This window comes from Patagioenas fasciata, chromosome 3 (genome assembly GCF_037038585.1).
Source record: "Patagioenas fasciata isolate bPatFas1 chromosome 3, bPatFas1.hap1, whole genome shotgun sequence".
NCBI lineage: Eukaryota > Metazoa > Chordata > Aves > Columbiformes > Columbidae > Patagioenas > Patagioenas fasciata.
Window position 1 is genome coordinate 32,054,877 of NC_092522.1, and position 23,399 is coordinate 32,078,275.

General features: G+C 38.7%; 1 long non-coding RNA gene across 1 annotated transcript in view; it reads left to right on the forward strand.

Moving 5' to 3' along the window:
- Nucleotides 1-21,615, forward strand: part of LOC139827703 (uncharacterized) — a 108,596-nt gene extending 86,981 nt beyond the window's left edge. The window contains exons 5-10 of the long non-coding RNA XR_011738618.1: nt 395-858; nt 2,787-2,920; nt 3,456-3,547; nt 16,895-17,023; nt 19,674-19,813; nt 20,923-21,615. This is a non-coding gene — a long non-coding RNA (uncharacterized lncRNA). The remainder of the gene's footprint in view (nt 1-394; nt 859-2,786; nt 2,921-3,455; nt 3,548-16,894; nt 17,024-19,673; nt 19,814-20,922) is intronic.
- Nucleotides 21,616-23,399: the final 1,784 nt, after the last annotated feature.

Below are 23,399 nucleotides of genomic sequence, written 5' to 3' on the forward strand. Positions count from 1 at the left end.
CTCTTAGGTCCTGTTTGAATGTCCTCAAAGAATTACCATTGTGTGTAGTCCTACAACAGCTTTCTCTCTATCCTGCACATCTGGGGAGGAACAACATGCAGTCTGGCCCAAGATGATAAGTAGGATGGTGGGATTCTGCCTGATTAGTAATATCTTTTATGGATTGTATATGTTTGAGTCAAATGTACTAATTCCCCCTCTCTGTCTTCTTCCCATTCTTTTAATTTTATTCTTGGCTGCAGAAAAATCGCTAAAGAAAAATGTACCTTGAAAGACTGTTATGCTTGGCAATGCTTTATTATGTTGCTGTGCGTCAACAGCATATTTGATCTGAATTTATTTCTAGGAGATAAGTAGATTAAAAGAAAATTAATTGGACATATTTCTGTTTCAGGTATCACTTGGTAACACACATCAGAGGGTAAAAATTAAAAGACAAACGTCTATCAACTAGAAAAGCAAGTCTGCTCTCAAACCTTGTGCTATGAGTTCATGTGGAAAACTTCACAAGGATATGACATTCCTAACCTGCCTAAACAAGAACACATGGAAGAACAGATAATTTTATTCTGTCCTATACCTCAGAAATTATATCAGTGAAAATTTTCTATTTCCCAAAGTCAAGTGCCTATGCATTTATGCCTATAACTGCATTTTTAATTGCCATCTATCGAGTACTGCAATTAGATGCAAGTTATAGTGATGAAGGGAAGCAGGAAGGAACTGAATTATTTCATATTTGTAAACTAATGTTTAATTCTGATCTTGGTCAAGTTAATGTCAAAGCTTGGAGTTCTCAACTGTTTCCAATGTGGGGCCAGAAGACATGGACGCAGGTCTAGAACTGGGACCCAGCAGGTTAGTCCGTCTTCTTCCCCTCTGCGCATATTCATGTGGGGTTTGGTTCTTATGGGCTTTAAACAAGTTGGGGAGAAGGTGCCAAGCACAGGCAGCGCAGCACCCACCAAGGAAAGCAATGTAATGCACAGCAGAATTTGCTGTCTGTGGCTTGGGAAATGGCGATGATTTTACAAGCCAGCTCTAATAAACCACACAAAACTGCCCTTGGTGGTCCCTGCTTTGAGTAGCATTTTAAAAGTATTGAATTTCCATGGTTTTCATGGTCCCTCAGTGAAACCCAGATTAAATGCTGCAAGGAGGCATCGCCCCAGAAGAAAAGGAGACAGGCCTGGAAATGCCCAGAGGGGCAAGATCCTGTAGCAACTACAGCTTGCATTATCTTCTCCAATGCCTTGAGGTGAACTTGAAATCTCTTGAGAAAGCAGATTGTAGGACAATGGCTAGTCACTTTTGCAGTGCTAATGCTACCCTAAGTTAAAAAATTTGACAATTACCCATCCTTGCTCAAAATGCAAGGATCTGTGAAATGTTATTGAAGAGAATGACACAGAGCCAAAATGGCTTGGTATTGCAAAAGAGTGAGATAGAAATCATAGCAAAGATGTGTTCATGGTTCTATCCCTGCTGTCATGTTCTAGAGTTCATAGCAGTTACAGAAACAGTTTAATGTTTTATTTAGGAAAGAAAATAGCTATAAATCATAGATTTATAGATTCGTAATTTCTAGAAAGTGTACCTGTTATCACTGTCCTAAACAAACTTCCACTCTTGATAATCGTATTCCACAAATGGTGCTTCCAGATTCAATCTTCATTTATTACTGAAATGGCAGCAAACACCCCAGAGAAAACACCTTTGTTATATCTGTATGAATTATAAAGTGTTTTTAGGATCCTTTAAGAAATAGCTGATGAATGGCTCAAAAAAAAAAGAAAGAAAAATACCCACAAGAGTTATTGTTTTATCAGACAAATGGCTTTTTGCAAAAACATATATTAGACAATATCTACATGAATAGTGAGGTGACCTAGTATTTTTCATTGATGTGTCATCACATCTTAATCTTTCCACTAAGTTTTGACTAGATTTTTTTCTTTTTTTTCCTCTCTTTTTTTTTTTTTTCCTTATTGTGGTCTTCTTTTTTTTTTTTTTTTTCCCCAGAAAAAGAGCAGGAGTTCAACCTAATCTGCCACAGAAAACAGGGAAGTAGTTGAGAGTGAAATACTATTTTCTAAAATATATTAGTGGAAACAGAAAGGAAAACATTGGAAAGTGAGAAAGAGATACAACCATTTAAAAAAATCAGAGTGGAAAAAAAAAAAAGTAAGAGAAAGGGAAAATGGGAGACCATGGTGAAAGAGCTGATGATAAGCAAGTAAAATGAAGTATCAATAAAGAGAAGATTATGAAGAAGGGTTAAAAGGTAGTAAAACAGAGAAATAGATAGAAAAATAATCATAGAGAGAAGTGAAAGAGAAAATAAAAGGATATAAAACCAAATAAAAAAGGAGATGGAAGGAGATATAAAGACAGGAAACAGGAAAATGTGGGAAAGAAACAAGAGATAGTGGTATTTAGTTAACACATATTGCTGCCTTATATCAGAGGGATGTAAATATGGAGCAGTCATGCTAGTTAGGGCTATGGGATGGAAATAAAGGGGCATTGTCTTATTTTTATTTATTTATTTGCATTTTTTAAAACATTGTTTAAGGCTTTTTAGCCAAGGATGAACATAGTGAGGGCCAAGAGAAAATGTTTAAAACGCGTAACGTGTCTAAAGCTAAATGTGAATACTAGTGGCAGCTCCTAGTGAGGAGGTGCCCATCAAGCTCAGCAGGCACACTATGGGTACTGGTATCCCAAAATCATTCTGCAACTCTAACCTTTGCTTCCAACACTTGTAGCGTTGACTTTTATTATAGTTTGTTTTTCAGAACAAATGGCCAGCCGGGGTTGTCAGGCCTTATGTTGCTTTATATGGCTGCAGAGGGTTATGAACAGTCCTAACACTTGGTACTCTGGCTTCATGCAGGAGACCGATGCCGTCAGTGACAAGGTGAGTTAGTCTGAACAAGACAGCAAGCTTTCAGATGCAGGCACCGACTCTAAAACACTCTCTTTTCCCTCTATTTTTAATCTCATATTTTCATGTAAGAAGTCTACCATTGGTACGGTCGCTGCCTCAAAGTATTTTCTGTTGGCAGCTTTAATGAGTAACATTTTAAAATGCGAATTGCAAGCTCTTCAATAAATGTGAGCTGGTGAGCAAATTTCATGCTGAAGGGAAGTGTGTTACAATTAGACACTTGCTCAGGATTGATGAGGACAACTGGTGGGGTCCACTGGTGTCAGGTTTTCCTCGCTTAGGTGGAACAGAGAATTCTTCACAAAGCCACAGGAGTCACACCTGCAGCCTAAGAAAGGGCTAAATCACAGACCCGTTTTGCTGAGGATTAGTTACCTGTGACTTTCAAGTGGCAGTGGCCAGGAGAAGGGTAGTTTTTATAGGTCTAAATTGAAAGATCAGCTTTTATCATCCATTAAGTTTGAAAGCCTTTACCAATTTTGTTGTTGTTGTTGTTGTTCTTTAGGAGGGCTCAGAAGACCCTAGCTCATGGGTTCCAGGCTACAGCAGCCAGTGGAAGCATCAACAGCAGCACCACAAAGCTCAGTCCTTGTAATGGTAGGTGAAGTTTCCCAATCAGTAGAGGGGAAATCCATACAAGACTGAAACCTTTTCTTTCTTGGGCCAAGAGGAAGTCTCCATCCACAGGAATGGAATATTTCTAACATGTAACCCAAACATAATACAGGTGTGAAGGCTAAACACGGGAAACACCTACCACAGCTCCAACAGCCAAAGCAAACACAAGAGAGCTCAGTAGTTATGGCTTCAAATAGCTTGTTCCTCAGTTCTTTTCATATTTCACTGACATTTTCACAGACACTGGCCCATGTACATAGCAAACCTCAAATGGGTTTTAAAACTAACCTAAAAAAGAAAAACAAAATTCTTATGGATCAGAGGTAGTTAACTAGACCTGGATTCTGTACTACCTTAACATGTTTTTTCTTTCCTTGTTTGTTTTTTTTGTTTGTTTGGTTTGGTTTGTTTGTGTTTTGGTTTGGTTTGGTTTTGTTTGTTAGGTTGTTTGGGTTTTTTTGTGTGTTTGTTTGATTTAGGAAGTGGACCTGGTTTTTGTTCCATCCTTTCCTACTCTTTTGTCTAGGTTTTTCAAACTACCAAACAAAAAGTCAGATCACCAGTTTTGTTTTACTCAATTTTATAAACCACTGAGAAAAGCTATTAATTTTTTTTTTTGGCTTCTCATTTTAATGGTAAAACTGAAAACAACCAGAATAAACGTGGGCAATGATGTGATTTTTCCAGCAACATCATAATCCTTAGGGAGAGTACTAGACTGCTGCTTGATTAAATATGTCAAATTTACTGTGATTCATTATTTTCTGATAAAATCTTGACAACAAATGGATTCTATCTTTACTATTCTCCCAACATCTCCCAATATCCTCTTTACTACATTTACATCTAGAAAAAAGAAGCTTAAGTTAGGGTTATTACATTAATCTAGAACAGTAGAAAGATAATGCTTGTGGATTTGTCTGTGCAGTTGAATAAGAAACTGAAGTGAGATCTACTTGGCAGCCATGTATAAACCACGTAAAATCTTCCCATATGCTCGTTGTCACCAATAATTGAATTCATTCAGAAGAAAAAAAAGTAGTTTCTCACAGAAAGGCTGACAGTGCAGCATCGAACCACTATCTTCTGTCCCTACCTGTTCATATCTGCAGACACTTGCATGGATACACCTTGTTGTTCACATGTATTATTAGAGCCCCTGGCTACATTGCAGCCAGTTTGTCTAAAAATTATTTCTCAAATATAATTCAGGTACTGGGTACCTTGTTTCTTGCATTCCCCATTTAACTCTAAGTTGCAATACCACTGAGCACACAAGCCTCTCAAAAGAAGTCATCATGTTTACCTCATTAAATTTATTTCACTAATGAAAATGACACCCATATTGCACTTGGGTGCACGTTTGGAAGTAGGAAGTTTTCTTCAACTTGATTTTACTTGGCTGAACTAAAAGTAACCACGCAGATTCCCCTAACTTTGAACTCTGTAGGGAGCTGTAAAAATCATGGTTTGCTTTAAAAGATTCTTGCTCTCAACCACAAACTTTGCTTTGCTGAGTACTGGCATCTCAAACCAGCAAGGACTGAGCTCTACAGGGCTGATCCTGAAAAGCATTCATGTAAATGTTTGATTACAGGTCCTGTTGAAAGCCAGTGCCTGAAAATATACAGCTGATCACACATTCAACTGCTTTATTGGATCAAGACCAGGGCATGAGGTCTTGGAGATGGACATATCCATGCTGTGCTGACAAACATCTGCACCTGGCAATGAGGCCACCTTTTCTTACAGACTCCATGCTCTGCTTGACTATTTTAGGACAGGTTAGGGACCAGTACTTGGAGGGGGGTGGTTATTATGTGGATAAAGGTCAGAAGTTTGCCTGCTTGCTTAAACTGGCAAAATCTGGTTTTAATCCATGAAAACACACCAAAACACTCCTCTTGGAGAGAAAGGTATGTTGTATTTTTCCTGACCGCTGCTTTCCCCAGTGGCAAGTTTCTCATTTAAAATTATATCCACAGCTTTGTTTATGGGACTTTACAGAAGGATTTGCATGGGTTAGCGAAGGGAGGGAAATACTCCCATACACAGAAACATAGAACCCATTAAAGCATATGCGGCTCTAGTGGTTCCCCTCCCCAGCTGCTACTAAGTTTATTTGCAGGCTGCAGCCTGGAAAAGGGGCTGCAGCCCATCTGCACCCCGTATGTGGGAACTCATTTCCAACATAGTTGCAGGAGTGTGGGTCCAGCAGACCCTCCCCTAACGTCCCCTCAAATCCCCCTCCACGCTGACCTAATTGGAGCCAGAGCAGAGGCCACCAAGAGCTGCAGTTTCATGGTGTGGGGGGCCACAGGCTCAGCTGCGCTGCTGATTCTTTGAGGTCCCCCACCGTTTCCCTCTTCCCTGGCGTAACCATGGGGTTAAACAGCGTAGCAAACCTTGTGTGGGCCCCTCTGCATGGGGTGAGCTTCACCCCTAGAGCAGACCTAGCCTCGCGCTGCACGGGCCAGGAGCAGGAGATCAAAGAGGCAACGCTGCGTCGCTGCACCGCATCTTTTGGGACTGAGTTTCTTCCCTTTCAAACTGCAAAGCTGACGCTGGCTGTGTGATGGCGTGGGCATTTGGGGGATGTTGTGAGCAATCATCTGGGGAGGAAAAATAAAAGGGCAATACAGAAACTGATGCAGGGAAAGGAGATGGTATTGATTAAATTATGTCTCACTATATTGTGTTTTGCACAGGAGGAAAAAGTTTCTCTTTATATTTTGGGCCTGTCTGGAAGATGTTAGGAAGGGTAGTCTGAAGTGTTGTCTTAGAGTGGTGAGGGAAAAGGCATCTTGTGTTTTAAGCCTTTGTTAAAGGGAAAGGGACAAGCACTGAGGGTAGGAAAAAGGAGAGAGGAACATTAGCAAACAACGGCATTCAAGAGCATTTGTGAAGGGGGTTGCTCTGAGTGCAAAGGTTTAGAGGCTTTCTTAGAGAGATATGAGAACAAGCATTTTAAGAGGCAGTAATTCTGCAGCATAAGTGAATAATGAAACTAACGAAGGAAAACACTTTAAAACAAATGATTGTATAGGAAGTTAATGCAGGACAAATGTCAGCAGGCAACCTTCAAAACGTTTTAGACATTTTAGCCGTTTTATAAGTATCCACTTTCATGTGTATCTATCTGTTTCAGCTGAGTATCTGGCTCCCAAGGCCAGTTCTGCCCAAAAGGTGAAGTCACATTTAAAGTAAGCAGCGACCTCTTGATCAAAAATCATGAAGTCACATGCTCAAGAAAAAGAGAGAGTGATGGTCACATTTTATGGCTTTAAGCTTCAGGCTTGTTTTAACACCAACTTCCTTAAGGTCTCTTTCTTTTTTCTTTTTCTTTTTAATCAGATTTTTTTGTTCTTTTTCATATATTTTAATTTTTGTCTTAGGTTTGTTTTTGTCCAATAATTTGTTTTGGTAAAATTAATAGTATGTGAAGCCATGTTAACTGTGGCAAAAGTGTTTTGATTTCCTTAACTAAACACAGAGGTACTGAGGTCCAATTCATGGCTGTGGGAACTGCTGCCATGGCCTCGTGTTCCACATTTTACCCAGAGCATTTTCCCTCTCCCACTGCTGTCTCAGCATTTCTGCATTCTGAAGAGAGCTCCGTTTACAACTCCCAGATCTCGATGTGTGGATGTGATAGCTGCTGGGGTTGTTGGCTGCTGTTTCAGGCTGCCACAGAAAGGCTGGTGGCCATGCAGAGAAAGATTTGGGCTTTCGGAGGTGCCGGTGGTGCTGGGAATGTACCTTGCTCCTCCTGTCCTACTTGACACCCTCATGAGCCTCCGTCCTGCCTTGCCAGTCTTCTTCACCACCTTAAAGGAGAAACTCTGACTATTAAGGACTTGTATTTCTCAAGAATAAATGAAAAGGGAATGGTTTACCTCAGAGTCCAGGAGTTTTGCCTGTAAATAACCATACCTGTCCCCTTTACTGTAATAAACCCAGGTCTCCTCCTCCTCTAGTCTTCAGAGGGAAAGCCCTTATTCACTCTGGTATTAGCCACCACCTTATTTATTTCTTTTCCGTGGCTATTAGTATTGAAGCAAACTTTGTTTTTGAGGTTGAGAGGAAAGGTGGTTTTAGTATTGGCTCTAATTATGTATTTTGCCTCAAGCCACTGACACAAACACTTATTTGCTCAAGGGTCACCAGAGAAGTGGTTGAAAAGCACCTAAAGATTTGAATTGGAATTTGATTCATATTCATGTTCAAGAATTCAGATGAGCCTTTATCAAAACAAGCGAAGCCTTTAAATCTTGAATTGAAAATGTTGTAGGAAAAAGCTGTCTTGTGGTATTTACAAAAACTTTTGGTCAAGGTGAAAATTCCAGGGAAGATGACTTCCTCTTTTAATTTTACCACTTCTATGTTAAATTTAGGAACTAAAAGCAAAAGAAACAACTTAAACCTCTTGGCTCTTAATTCAAAATGGTCCAAAATGAAGTGATATGGCTTTCTGTTCATTATTGAAGAAGTGCTACCAAGGTCTAGCATTAACCCCAACCACCTAACTTGTGTGACAGGTACAAATTTGTGTTTCTAAGATCCCACATCAAGTAAATACTTGTTAAAAACACACATTTTCTGTAGCAATGATGGAGTCAAAATGACTGCATTGCTTCTGCAGTATGTATCTTGGAGCTGGGTTTTTCCATGAAGTCTGTGGAAGCTTGTTACCAGGTTAAATGCCCACCTTTCATTAAATGCACATCTGAAGGGTACGTAAATGAATCCTGAACTTCACATTTGAAGGTATATGTGCTTTTCATGGATTTATGCCAACTAGATTGTAGATTTAAAGAGACGTTGTGATAACCTTAACCACACTGTGGCTAGACTAAACCTCAAAGATCTTGTTCCTAGGGGCACTGCTCTTTGAAGTGGCACCACTGACAGTTTTAGCTACTGCAGGTATTTATGAGGTAACAAATGATAAAGAAAAAAGGCACAAAATGTGATTTTAACAGCATGTAAGCATCACCAAACTGGATTATATTATTGCGTTCCATACGTTTGTTTGCTCAATTTGAGTTTTGTTTTCTTTTAGCTCTTTTTTTCCTTTCCTTTTTCTCTTTCTCTATGAACCTGCCCTGAAGAAACATAGAAGTACTGTTTGCCAACTACAATATAAAATCTCTGACAGCTCAGATGTATATATTTACTATGAACTGAACTTGCAGCTCTTAACTAATACTGTGTATTTAGCCTGTTTACTCACCAAAGCAGTTGAAGGAATATCTGTGCATTTTCCACATTGTTTCCAGTACGCTGCTTTGTTTGTTGGTGATTTATTAATGATACTTGTGATTTATTACTGTCACTTTATTAGATTATGTGCAAATCAGTGACAAAGCACTATGTGGATCGTGCCTTGTTAGTCATAAAAGCATTCAAGAAGCCATGAAAATCAGTTAAGCTTGAACCTATTGAATGAAAGAACACAGTGCTGTCTATTGATCAGTACCCTTTAGATATGTAATGAATAGTAGCACTTTGGACACTGTCAGATAGTGTTTTCCATTGGATCTGATAAATTACATCCTTTTGTATTAGTGGTTCAAGATTTGACATAGAACACTCTTGTATTGGTATTTCTTCCAGCTCTAGTATTGTGGTGAACTTAGATGGTCAAGGCATACAAATGTTTTAAGAAAAGCTGATATTTCTTTTCCGAAACAGTTTTAGCCATTGAATTAACGCTGATCTAACTTGCATATATGGCAGAAGATTGAGGGCTGGCCTGCAAATAGTTTGCAGAATATATTTATAGCCTATGTGCATGATATACACAATCTCCTTTTCATATATGAATAACATATAGATTTGGACTGTAGCTATGTAATTTCTTTATTAATAAATATTATATTCTGAATTTCTTATTGAACAGGCAAACAATATGTAAGATTAAGGCCTTGTCTTTTGTTGATATGAAGGATACTTTGTTTCTATGCACAATATCATGACAATGTCAGGACAGCCATTTACACAAAACCAGAGCTGGGTTGTAGGTAAAATGTTACTCTTTTAATTGGGTAAAGTTGAAGGCAGAGCCTGTGGTGCAGCATTTATAGAATGAAACAGATATAAGACTTGGGGTCTCCAAGTCTTATATCTGTTTCATTCTATAAATGATATCCCCATGAATACCAAAAGTCAAATGATTTGGAGGAACATGTGTTCGCTAGGATGTTCCTCTGGGTCTGAGAGTCACTTTCTCCTTCCCTCTATTTCTCTCCCTTGTAAGAAAAATGAGCCCAGTAGCCTATTTCATTAACAGGACTAGGGACAATAAACTTCCGGCAGCTTCTTTTTTCTGGGTGTTTTCTAATGCTCCCTTCAGTGTTTGCTCAGGTTATCTATGTTTGAATTAGTTCCTCTCAAATGAGCCTGATTTAGACCATAGTGGCCATAGCCTCTGGGGACTACTTGGCAGTACAGAAGAACAGTAATACTAGTTTGAACATCAGCAGTGCCCTGGCATGTCAAAAAAAGTAAAAGGTTCTGTTTAACTCACGTTTAAGATTTTTTTGGCTGTGTTTGCATTAACAGGCAAAATCCAGTCACACGTCTAATGCTGAGAGCAGGAGTAGTGTTTGGTAAAATCTTTGACCAAGTGTTTTCTCCCTTTCAAGCATAGAAAAGTGTTTTTCAAGTATTTAGTCCCCTACTTGTCCTAAGGACAGCACTATTATGAAGGCTGAGAGCTGAATTAAAAAAAAATATCAATGTCAGTAGAAATCCCACAGTAAGCAGACAGTTTTCTCAGAGCCATAGTAAGCAGACAGTTTTCTCAGACTGGAAAGGCCTGGGGACAAGGGAAGTAAAGCATTTATGAGCCTTTACTTGAAGCTACTATTTTTCAGGCTCTCTGGAACATCTGTTTTGCAACTGAGACCCCAGTTGGTTCTTTTCTTCCAGTAAAAAGTGCATTAACAAGTAGTGACAATTTCAGAGTAGAAATGAAAACTGTTTGCTAAGGTGGATGAACTGTGCCTTGTCTGTTGGTTTAGCTACCGATTTCAGGACAGAAAGCCTGCAATTAAAATTTTGACCCCTTCAATCATTTTAGTTACTTCTGTATGAATTAACGTAATTAATTATCATCTTAAGCTGATTCAAAAGCTCTCTTGGCAACACTGTAACACAGTGACCACCTAAATAGTAAATGAAAACATATCTAAAGAGAGTCAAAGCTTAGTAACATCTGCAGCACATTAAGAAAAGTTTTGGAGCTCTAACACATGACTAAAGTGCCCAGCCTCCTTGCAGAATGTCTTTTACTGCAGCCTGGTTTTGCTCTGGTCTTTCTCAGAGCAGGCTTAAAGGGCAACTAGTCTCCAACAACCACATTAATTGACCCAAGAGAATGGCTATAGGAGGGAGAAGTGATTACCATCTCAAATCACTATTTTCTATGTCAGTTTTTTACATAAAATGAGTCTAGGCCAATGTCTAGCTCATTTAATAAATGTTTCTTATTTTGTGAAGGCAACTATAATTAAGCTATAGAATTACAGAAGTCTGGCTGAAAAGAAAATTTCTATCTACAAAATATTTTGAGGTTAAAGCAAATAATTTCTTGTGACTGTGTAACCATCCTGATAAAAAAGCTTTTTTCTGCCTGCTGTAATTACCAAAAAAAGCAAGCCAAATCAGAGTCTCTGCACTTTCAATTTTCTCCCATCATTTGAATCTAGAAAATTTTATTTTTTGGTGGACAATACCAAAATGAGTCAAATAATGACACCCCTCTCTTTTGATGAAACATTAGAGATTTATAGTATAACTTGCCATAGAAACCGGATAAACTGGGCTGAAAGACAGTTTAATCAGAAAAGTGTTTCATTAGTTTGCTTGCAGTCTTCAAGGTCCTGCCCAATTTTCCTTCTACCTATATGTGTAATAATAGATCCTACCTACCTGGAAGAATTTCATTGCAGTGGCCATTTCAGAGAAACCATGTTTATGCAGTCCCTCTCATTTATATGTGGCATATTGTTCTATCTATTCACATCCCATTTAAAGACTCAGTTCATCCGTGCTGCCCAGAGACAGTGAGGGGTAATAACAAGGGGTGGATATTATTCTGTCCCTATTGAATAAAATCCTACTCTGTGGCCTGTCCTGTAGGAAATAATACCCACAGAAACCAAAAGAAAAAAAAAGAAAAAGAGAAACAAAGGGTTTCCCGTCTCCTTTTTCTCCATTATATTGTGTCTTTTCATATCCTCACTTGGCTTCCACACCCCAGGTTTAAAAGTATTTAGCTAGTGGTGTGTCTCTCATTACCTGCTCTGTGTGACTTAGGAGTTTTAATAAAATTGAAGCTCAAAAGCCTTCATGAATGTGGGACAGGGCTGTCACTGTTAGCAGTATTCCAAGACCTGGCATATTTCTGGTACTTGGCTAATAATAAATAATAATAATAATGACGAGAGAGATGACTGATTTGAACACAGCTCCATGCCCTCTGTAACATCAACAGTAAAAACTTCTAATGTAGCAGTTCGTGTAGCTATTAGGAGATCAGTAACTGTCCAGTAAATTTACTGTTTTGGTGAAAAAGGATACATACAGACACATAACTTAAAAGGATTTATTAGTCAGAATAACCTGATGTGACACAAAAGTGGTATTTTCTATTAATGCACTAAATTATAGAGATAGCAAACAAGTATGTTTGGTGTGTACTGAATGACTATTATTAAAGTAAAATGCAACAAAAATTGTAATAATACTTCCTGAGAACCAGAAAGATGCAGTTCATCTTTTGTAGTACATATCTTTTCTTAGTTCTTGATTTGGAGATTTATTAAAAACTGGTCATTAGCACCTGACAGTCCTACCCTGCACTTAGCCAAAGCAAGTCTTGCCTAAACTGCTCTGTCCTCCTGTCCCTCTTACTCCTTGTGCTTCATGCACACTGCTTTTTATTCAGGGGTCTTTCTTGGAGACCAGCCATGGAGAAGGTGTGAAGTTGGCTTCTGGGAAAGATTTTGGTAGCCCATCAGTGTATGAGCATATATCTAAATAATAATGGCTTTGTTATTATTGTTATTATTGTTTGATTGCAATAGTATTGCAAAGCGAAAGTACAGTCTTGATCCTAACCTCCACCTCCCCAGGACTGGACTAAAGAGAAGACTTTTACCATTGTCATAGTGAAAATCTCTCAGCATCAACTCAATTTGGTTAAGAAAAGAGGGTAGGAGCATGAATAGGGTAGATTTCCTTAAGCAGTTTAGCACACTGCTGATCACAGAACTTTGAAAAAAAAAAGAAAAAACAACCAATATTCAAGTAGGTAACAAACCTGCCTTTGTGGAATGGGATTTTCTCTGTATAGCACTGAGAAATAATTCAATCCATAAAACATTCACAAGAGATATGAGACTGTAAGGATCTCCTGAATCTTTTAATCCAGATCTTGCTATTATGTCACTACATGAGTAAAAAAAAATATATTAGTAATGTAATTTGTATATATTCTGCATGAAGTCATGAAGTTTTGTATTAAAATCGGCATTACTCTTCTTATTCTCTGTCCCAGGATCCTGCTTTACTGAAGGTTAGATAGAATCATATCATTAAATGTTTGTCACACTGAACATTAAAAAAGTATCTTTTTATGTTTTTGAACACAGAAAAATATCCAAACACAAATGTAACCATGACACAAAGTAACTATTATGTTCATTAGAAAAGACATTTGTAGTGTTGACATTAGAAAGGACAGTGCAGTCTTCAGACATCCATGGCAGTATTTTGGGTAAAAACATTTTTATTGAAAAGTAAAACTAGGATTTGAGTTTTGTTTGGTGTTTTTTTTGTGTGTGTATGTGTGTTTTTGGTTTGGTTTTTTTTTTTTTTTTTTTTTTTCCAAATAGTTCCAAAAAGCAGTCCAAATGAGTGCTATTAATTACTTTGTAAGATGACTGTAGATTGTATAATACAAAACAACTAAACAAAACTAACCAGAAAGCCCTGAAATTAAACAGATGAAAAGCCCATTCCAGGTGGAAAAAAGCTCAAGAGTCAGAGCTGCTCCGAGTCCAGAATGTTCTGTCAAAATTAGGTTATATTAGTGTAGTCTTGAAAAGGAGGTTTGGAAAAGAGGCAGAGTTAAGACAGCAGTTAAACTGTTTGACAGACTAAATGGAATACATTTTCTAGCTCCAAATGGCTGCACAGCGCTCCTGTAATGAGTGTTTTACTCAAAGCGTAATGAGGAGAGGGAAAATTATTTCATTTGTCCAGACTATAATCAATCACTTCCAGGAAAATAAGTCTTTCATGATTTTCCAGCAGCAATAGGAATTGTTAAATATATCATTTATATGGTATATTGCCTTATGAAAGAAAAAATGAAAAATTATTAGAGAAACAAGTAAATTGCACAAAATCTGTAAATGTGTAACTATTCTTAGTTATCCTTAGTCACTCTGCTGTCTTTGTGCCTCAACACAAGCCTTTTTTCTTTTTTGTCTCTGAATTGCCAATAGCTGTAAAAGCATGAAAGCAATAGAAAGGATGGAGAAGTCTCAAAAGAAAAGGGATTTTTCATCTGGCAATGTGTCCAGCCCAAAAGCCATAAAGACCTTTCCTGAAACTTTAGGATTGCAAAAGCTTACTGAGTTTTGCCAGATTACTTGCTTCTGACGGAAATTCCCTAATGGTACTGGTGGTTTCTGGACAGCGATACAAGCGATTACACAAGGTGATGGTAGGCAAATGATTAAAGAGTACTCTGCACAGCTATAATAGCCAAAAATGTCTGAGTGTCTGAATCTGTATTGTCTTATCTAGTCAAGAGAGTACTATCACTCCCAAATTTAAACAGCAGGAAAGCTGATTCACAGTATTTCTACACTTCCTAGGCTCTCCAGGGGCTTGGAGAGAGGGGAAAAATAGGCCCCCCCAAAAAAACCAAAAAAACAGAACATGATGAGCCCAAACTAATCTCACGAAGTAAAAAAAAAAAAAGTGGTTCATTGAACCAAACAAATGAAGGGATTTAGAGAGTGCTCTAATTATTAGCTTCCAGGAGTCATTTGACTCATTTGACACCCATGAATTTCCCACAGGCAATATTGTATCTAAATGTGAAATTAAGATATTTTGCAAAACTCTCTGGAAGGCCTCCTGCACAGATTAATATCAGGTAAATTTGTTACTGAAGCAGCAGTGAATGGCTGAAGTCTCGCCTGTGGTCCTGAACATGCCTACACAGTGCTCTCCTGCTTTGCAGACCAAAGTTGTCTCCTGTCATATCATTTTCCTTTCAATGCTACTTGAATTAGTCTGTTATCTTGGAAAAGACCAGGTTCATTAAAAGACTAAGTCAGTTCAGAAGCAGATAGCTCTAATGTGTAGGTTTAGGTATTATGCGACTGCATATCAATTTTATGGACATAATCCTTCAGTTTTAACTGAGCTTTTTAATTTCACCTAAAAAGAAGCTCACTGTATTGTTCCAACCCCATTTAATTCTCATCTCTGTGTGCAGCTTCACTTTATGTTTCTTATAACAAAAAGGCTTTTAAAGTTGATAAATGGCTGCAAAGATTTTGCTTTTACTTTGTTGCTTTTCTGTTTATTTAACCAAGAGCAGTTCTTTTAGTTCTGACCTCAGCCTTGCCAAATAGACTGTGTTTGTCAAACTGCTTATGCTCCCATTAACTCCTAGCTGTTTCAATTGTCACATTTGATGAATGGCTCAAATACTGCTAGCATCATTAAAAGCAGGGATACTGAGGGAAGTATTATGTTATACTGAGTCCAAATACACACCATAAATAGGAAAATTCCAAGCAAAGAAAATCTTTTATTGCATAAAGGAAATTGCAAGTGGTTTAAAACTAATCTCTTTTAATGCCATCTTTCATATGTGCAGGAGACAAGAAAAAGCCCTTCAGGTTTCATGGTTGGTATTATCTCTTTATGGCTAAAGAACATTAGTCGCTTTATAACCTTATTTATACAGAGTTCATATGAGTGTTTGGGTCTGCTTGGGGGAACGTTCCTGCCCAGTGTGAATCAAAGCGACAGAACCATTCTACTGCTCAGTAGGTCCAAAGGGTCTGTCCCTTCCCAAAACAGATCCTGCTGTTTCTGTACGTCAGGGCTTCCTCTAAATGAAGCCAGGCAGCACAATTATTCCCCGTTATTATTTCCCTTCTCCCAGACTGGTAGAGATACAGCAGCTCTGGGGCTGATGATGCTGCGCCTTCTCTAGTGACTCACCCGTAAAATCTACACCGGTTCAGCCTTGCCAGGCTCTGACAAAACTTGCTTCTCCAGTTACACTCAAGCTTAGCATTTCAGTTTATATTCTTTGCTACTTTTGTCTGCCCTTTGTCGTACTTACAGCACAGGGCTAGTGAGAAGCAGAGTTCAGAATTAGTGCTGAGAAGTTGGGTAATGACTTCAGCAGAAAGAATAAATGGTTTTGTTATTGTTGGTGTTGTGCCATTGTTTTGGATTCTGGGCTTTTTTTTTTTTTTCCAACAGTTGAAGTCTATCTAAAGTCCAAAGAACTTCTGTTCAGATAGTTTTTTCTATTTTTGAGGTAGAGAAAATTATCCATATTAATATTTATACAGATACATTTAAATATGCAAAGTTATACACTTCCAGATTAGTGGCATTGCTATGCTTCTTAGGTTTAAGACAGAGTTACTGTTTTTTCTTTATTATTATTTTGTTTAAAAAAATTCTAATTCTAACTACATATATGTATAGCCTAGTTCTAATACTCCTGACTGTTACTCATATGGAATTTTCATAATGAATAAGTATACTGCTGCAGTATATTTTTCCTGGATGGTGATTAAAATGAGGACAGCAGACAAACCATTAAATCAGTTCTGAAATGGCATCAGAAATAGGTCCTCAAAGTTTATATTTTCCCAAGCTACAGCAGCGCATCATGGCTTTTTCCTTTCTAGAAGACAGAATATATTGATCTCGATCTTTTATAAAATACAGAGAAACAAAATAAACTTCCAGTTGTGCCAGAAACTATATCAAGCAGAATTTGTCTTCAGTGAGTGTAACTCTGCCTGGTTGCTTGAGTGCAAGCAATGGCAGAAATTCTCTCTCTGCTGTCACAGTTAACTCAAACTTCAGTATTTGGGATGATCTTTCTGAAACTTTCATTTTAGAAAGATGATGAAGAATGTCAGTTACTGAACTTGAGGCATCATTACCCTAAATTAATGGTTTGCATCACAGCTGAAGCATAGCTGTAGAGATGTAGTGAGAAGCATCAATAGTTACTGGATTCACTGAAGTCCTTTTTCCCTTTCTCAGATGCCACAAGCAGCAGAGCCACAGAGGCTGTGGGCATCCAGCAAGTCCCCACTGCCACTGGCTGAGTGACTGCGTTTGTTATTTCCTCCCGGGTGGAAATCTTCTCTTTGTCTGGACTGGATTACCCAGGTTTGTATGTATTTAGATTGCAGTTACCTGCACATCAACAGTACAAACTTGATTAACACTTTTCACCCAGACAAACCGTGGAATGATATTACTATATATAATCATGAATGTGTTTCTGTCCTGGGGTGCACCAGGTAACTGATATTTATTGCCTAAGGCCCTAAATATATATTTACTTCCCTAAATAGTTGTGGAGTTTCTTTAAATCAATGGATTTCACAGTTCTTTTGTTATTCACTGAGTGATGATACTGTTAGTGAGCGAAATACTTTCATCAGAACAAATGTTTTTTTCAGCCTCAACTGTGTTCTTGTTTCTGTCTGTACCAGAATTAAATATTAATCAAAACAAAGTAGGAGAGCTGCAATCATTCCCCCATGAGCCTTCTTGCATTTTTAATCATGATTAGTTGATGTTACTGGATTTCTGTTACCCTCAAGAGTACTGAAACCTACGGAACAGGGATTCATTTGATTGACCACATTCAAACAGAGGCCGTAGGAACATGCCCTGTACTTAATATTACTTTCTATGGGACAGGATTATAACTATCAGGGTAGCTGCATCTCAGAATTAAATATAAGTATGTACTATACATAGGTAGGTACCAAGTCCCCAACCCACACATGTTCTTCCACAAAAATCCATGAGACCAGTGTTTATAAGAAAACAGACTCAGAGCTCTGCAGGTTCAGTGGTCTCTAAGGAAATGTGTTCTTGATCTGGAAAAGTAGGATTGGGGATGTCAGTATCTACACACTCGCTAAATCAGTGACAAGAAGAATTTGGCTCATAGTTCACTGAAAAGGCATCAGCAAGGTTAAAGCAAAACATAAGAAAAAGCATGTTTGCTGTGCCCCCTCATTCAGCAAAATAATGACACCGTCACAAGTTTTGAAGTGAGCAGTTATGTCTTCTCCTGGAAAGCATCATTGGCAGAAAAATAATTTTCAGCAGAACTCAAGAACTGAGGGGAAAAAAGTGGTATAAGTTAGTTAACAAGTTGACCCACCGGCAGCCAAACTAAAGAGGCCTCATTTCCTATGGATTTCTCTCTCTTCAGCTTCATTGTCTGTTTTCCAGGTTTCCACCACCAGCCCTCCCTGTCCTTTGTGCCTCCAGCACCTGGCAGGAATGACCATACACATGGCCAGGGCAGAGCTCCTGCATCCGCCGTCCTGGGCTGTCCCCATTTTGTACAGGACTTGTAAGAACTTGACACTCGTTGAGACCTCTGCCCTTCTGTAAAATGGAATTAAAACTGAGGGGAAAGAGCAAACAGATGACAGGCAAAAGTTCATACGACACAGTGATGTTGTAACCTCATTTCCCTAAGGAGCTTTTTGAGTAGTTGGTATTTTTAGAAATTGGATATTTTACTTATTTTTAAAAGCAAGTAAAAAGATGCCTAGAAACAATCACAGAGAGGTGGCACCATGCTTTCTCTGAGTAAATAACGCAAGGCCATTCCAGATCGCCATGTACCATAGCAGACACAGCCTAACCCGACTGCTTGTATCCCTTGGATCAGGGTGCATCCCAGACGTGGAGGACTCAAAGCCCTGTAGCAAACAAGCATTTCTGAGCTGGGGGTTTCTTTTTAATAATATACACCAGATTTTCTCTATAATGACCAGTTAAATTCTAGGACTAACTCAATGCAGCTATGAAATCCTCAGTATCCTGCAACATAGATGGCAGAACATGGACTCACTTTTCACTTTCTTTACTTTGTTTTTCTTGCTTGCTTGTCACTTCAATTTGTCCACAACTGTGTGCCTTGTGCCATTTCCACCCAGAAAGAATGCTAGGCCTTGGTGGTAAATAAGGGACAAAGATAGTATCAACATAGATAACAATGAGGTTTTGCGTGTGTGGCTTTTAAGAAAGAAATTTTTGAAGAAATTTTCTGTTATTTAAAATTTTCTAGCTTTTATTAAACAAAAATTATGTGTTTGCATTTTTATTCAAAACAATTAAATTAGAAGCAGGGCGGTTTTTTTCTGTTTTGAAATTCATAAAGGTGTGACTGAAAACAATTATTTTCTCTGGCATTAAAATACTAAATCATAATCAGAAACTTACGGTTTAAGTTCACGGAAATAATGTGTGTACCCCTTCATCTCTATTTTGCTTTTGTCTCACATGTGTAACATAAGACCCCTCCATTTTTCAAAGAACGTGGATCTCTAGTACTCTGTAGTTTGGACAAATTTACCTTAAAAATTACATGTGCAACTAGTCCTTGCTGGTTAGGCAGTTCTTAGTATTTCTCCTTTCATTTTTCTCTTTCCAACATATACACCCTACAAAGCTTGAAAGCTTTGGAAAGAAGTAACTAAATAGCTTATTAATAATTTAGAAATATTAACTTGGGCCTAAATTTTGTTCTTCTCTTTCTCTTTGTCATTTCTGGACTAAGAAAAGTATTTTTAGCAGTGACAAGAACATTGGCATTATCCCACGATGCTGAGAAACCATAGGAAAGCGTAGCCAGTGGAAATGTTAAATTTTTAGTTATGTTGTGTGAACTCCGACTCTCACCAAAGTGAGTGAGGCTGGAATTCCTTTACGTTATATCTGTATGATGTTGTCTAATGGCTACGAAAGTTCTGATTATATTATTTAACACTACTTTTTGTCCCTCTAGTTGTGAATTTTCAGCCCACTCAGCTTGACTGAGCATTTCTGTCTGGAAGCGTATTGGGAGCAGCTTTTCCCTGAGAAACCTGGTACTTGCTGCTTTTGCTTGAATACTCTGGAAATTCAGAAGACTTCTTGACTTCAAAGGTAGGAGAGCAACTGCACTGAGACTGTAGGTTTGGAGATGAATAATCAGATGCTTACACAAGAACATTTCAGTTGGCTTCCCTGCAATTCTGTGTTGCTGTTATATTTTTTTACTCTTTCTAAATACTCTGTTATAGATCAGCTCCTACAAACTATTTAGAAGAGTCCTATAGACTAGACCTTTGTCAGCCTGAAAGATAGTTTACTTGGGTTTCCTTAGGTCATCACATCACTGCTTATTGTCAGTCTAGGTCTCTGAGACTTAAATGGTGCAGAAAACCCAGCTAACTCACAAAAACTGAGGGGATCCAAGTTGTTATGGTCTGGTCCATTACTGTCCTAAGAAGGAGCTAAATGTTACAAATTGCTGGGAATTCCCGTGTCTGAGTTCTGCACAAAAGGCATTACATTCCAAATCATCACAAATGCATGTTTCTCCCAGAACACAAACACCCTTCTGACCTCTCTAATATTCTGATATAAACTAAGAATCTTTTCATGATAATCAGAGTCAAGTATCAGTTCCAGAAAGCCATCACTATGCATTATAGGCACTTATGCACATTAGAAAACAAAACAAGCAATCTACCACTTTCCAGGATTAATGCTATGAAACATTTTATGGGTGGTCCATAAGTGGACAGAATGTTGCACTAATGTGTGACTGCATGGCAATTAAGCTTAATTAGGGGAGGTTTTGAAAAAGACAGATGAAAGTAAATTATCGGAGTGAAAGCAACTGTGCTTTTGGGGACCACACTCTGGTACACTAGTTCAGTGAAATGTTGCTACAAATGTTCCCTGTCTGTCACATTCTGATGCACATCCACCAGTTTGTCAAACGAAGCATTTTCCTCTAGAAGGAGGAATCTCTTGGGAGCACATGCTTTATTTGGTCTCTGCTGAGCTCACTGGTTTCTTCAGGAGACAGCTGTGCTTCCATCATCAGAGCAGGAGATGACCCTTAATACGCTGCCATCTGGTTTAGTTTAGCATTGCTTCTTTTCTACATGGAGTAGCAAAGGTAATGATGAATGTGGGTTTTCATTTTCATGTGTGCACTGGGGGAAATTTTTTTCACAATGTCATAGTTTTTAATGCTTTCTCAGATTGAAAACTGAGCATCCCATATGGAACATCTAATTCCGTTTCCAGTGACGTTCCCTGGTGAGAAGACCCCGGTAAGCAGACCTGGAGCAGCTCCCAGGCTTCCAGACTTGCATGGTTTGAGGTTATCCCATCAAACAGGCTCTTTCAGAGCAGAGGACTTTGGGGTTTCTGTGCTTGGAGGCAGAGCTAGGTGCCTATTCTCTCTCCAGGAGAATTGTAAAGGAAACAAAATTTAACATGCTGAAATCCTCAGTGAAACAGAATTGCTTTTTTCTCCTCTGGACAAGATGGTTGTTGCTGCGGGCACAAGTATACTATGCTATGTTATATTGAATTTTATTAAATTATGGAAACTAATTAATTAGAAAAGCAGGGGAAAAAAGGCTATGCAGTCAGCAGGCAGATCTTTGTTTAGCTTGGATAGTGTCTGGTATTGCTTTCCACCAGGACACTGGGATGCTTTTTTTTTCTCCTAATGAACTTTTTATGTCCAAGATGAAATACAGATTCTGTGGACAATTTATTAAGAAAAACACCAGTTTCATGTGAGCAGTTTTCAGACCAACAGGGAATTTATACGTGGAAATCATATATGGGTATAAGGAAACACCTCATAAAAAGAATGACTACATGGTCAGCAGCTGTAATTTATATGCATTCTTTTTTAATAAAAAAATGTGTGTTCAGACCAATCTTTTCTTTTTTTATTACAGCTCAGCAAGGTACCTCAAGTGCAGTTGTTTAACCTTCTGACTTTTGTGTGGGCTTTTTGTTGTTGTTTTTAAGAAATCTAAACCCAGCACTTTGTGTTTTCAGTTACGAAGCTTATTTGTATGTGAAAGGTGTGGTAAGGGCACCTTCCTCCACTGAAGGAAGCTGAAGTAAGTGTTGATAAAAGTATCACATATAAAAAAGCATGTTGAAAACAGGGAAACAAGAGGATGGTAAATACAAAAAAAAAGAAGCTAATTCTGGTATTTGATGGCTAAGCATGAACAGCTGTACACAGATAATCCTGATACACTTCCTTATGCCTAAACTCTGCATGTTAGATACATGTTTACCTATGCATACACAGACACAAAATTTGCAAATGGTGTATGTATTCATAAATGACAATTTCCTACAGGTCAAACTTTGTGGAAATTAATTGAATTAAAAATTGTATTCCTAGAGAGTGTTCTGTAAACAAATCCTCTGGATGGGATCTGACCTCATATTTAGCACAAAGTGCCATTTCTGAAGAGAAATCCCCTCAGTCAGTGAACTGTGCTCAGGTCCCCTACTTGCCTGCACATCTGTAAACGGAGAGCAAAGGCTTAGCCGAAGAGTTGCTGGAACGTGAGGTCATGAGAAACTCCAGGGTACGCCTGGATCTGTGGTAACATAACACTTGTGAGAGGAGCTGGCACGGTCTCCTTGGCAGAGTTGTTACAAGCCCTCCATAGGCTCATTCTTTCATGGAGATGATTACACGTTGATGGGAGCCTGATGCAGTTATGCAGCAGTCGGTGAACAAGCCATTTCCCCACTAAAAGCCTAAACCCAGTGTTTATTACTTCCTGTTCGGTCATACAAACATCACTCATCTGTCATTTTGACGATAGCCGTGCTCTTTTCATCTTTGTCCTCCTGAAACGCTTTTCCCTGCACCTCTTTTTACACATGCTGTAAATGCTCCCCTCCAGCAGGTTTCCCAAGATCTGCAGGATTACTGCTGACTCTGGGAGTCCTGGGCTCGACTCTGAAGGGAATTCTCCGAGCTGAATAAATCAGTCAGGGCAAAGGCTGGCATTTAGCTTTTGTTCAGTTAATGCCAGGGAGAATTCACCCGGGTCGGTACTGGCTACTTAACAGCAACCTACAGGGCATTAGGATTTCTCCTTCTACAATTTGTATATTTTCTAAATTACATTTTATGCCAGAATGCTGCAACGTTTTATGTCGGAAGAGCCAGGGAAAAACAAATTTTTACATCTCAGTGAGACCTGCGACAGTGGAGACCTTCTCTCCACTCTCTTTCCACACTGTAAGCCTTCACAAGGCTTTAAAGCCAGAGAAATCAAGGCATATGAAAGGGACCTGACAAAAAAATACACTAATGGAGAAAACAAGTCCACTATTCTCAGTTTTCTAGAGGACATATTTTGGTCGATGTGTGCTATATCTCTGCAAGAGATGTTTAGTATCAAGCCTGAAGGAACTCAGGCTTGCTGGTTTTCTTAGGTTCATTTCTAACCTGCCCTCATTTCTTTTTTCCCCCACCTCCTTCCCCGTTCTGTGGCTTTCCAGGCCAAGTGCCCACGGCAACCCCGTTTGGGATCCAAGATTAATCCTTCACCGCAGGAATAAGGCAAATCTCGGCGACAGCCGCTGAAATGCCTTGATCACACGTTCCCAGCACCCTGCCCTGCCAGCAGCGGGAGGAAACTCCAGTTTATGTTAATAAGGTGTGGAGAGTGGCCAAACTATTTTG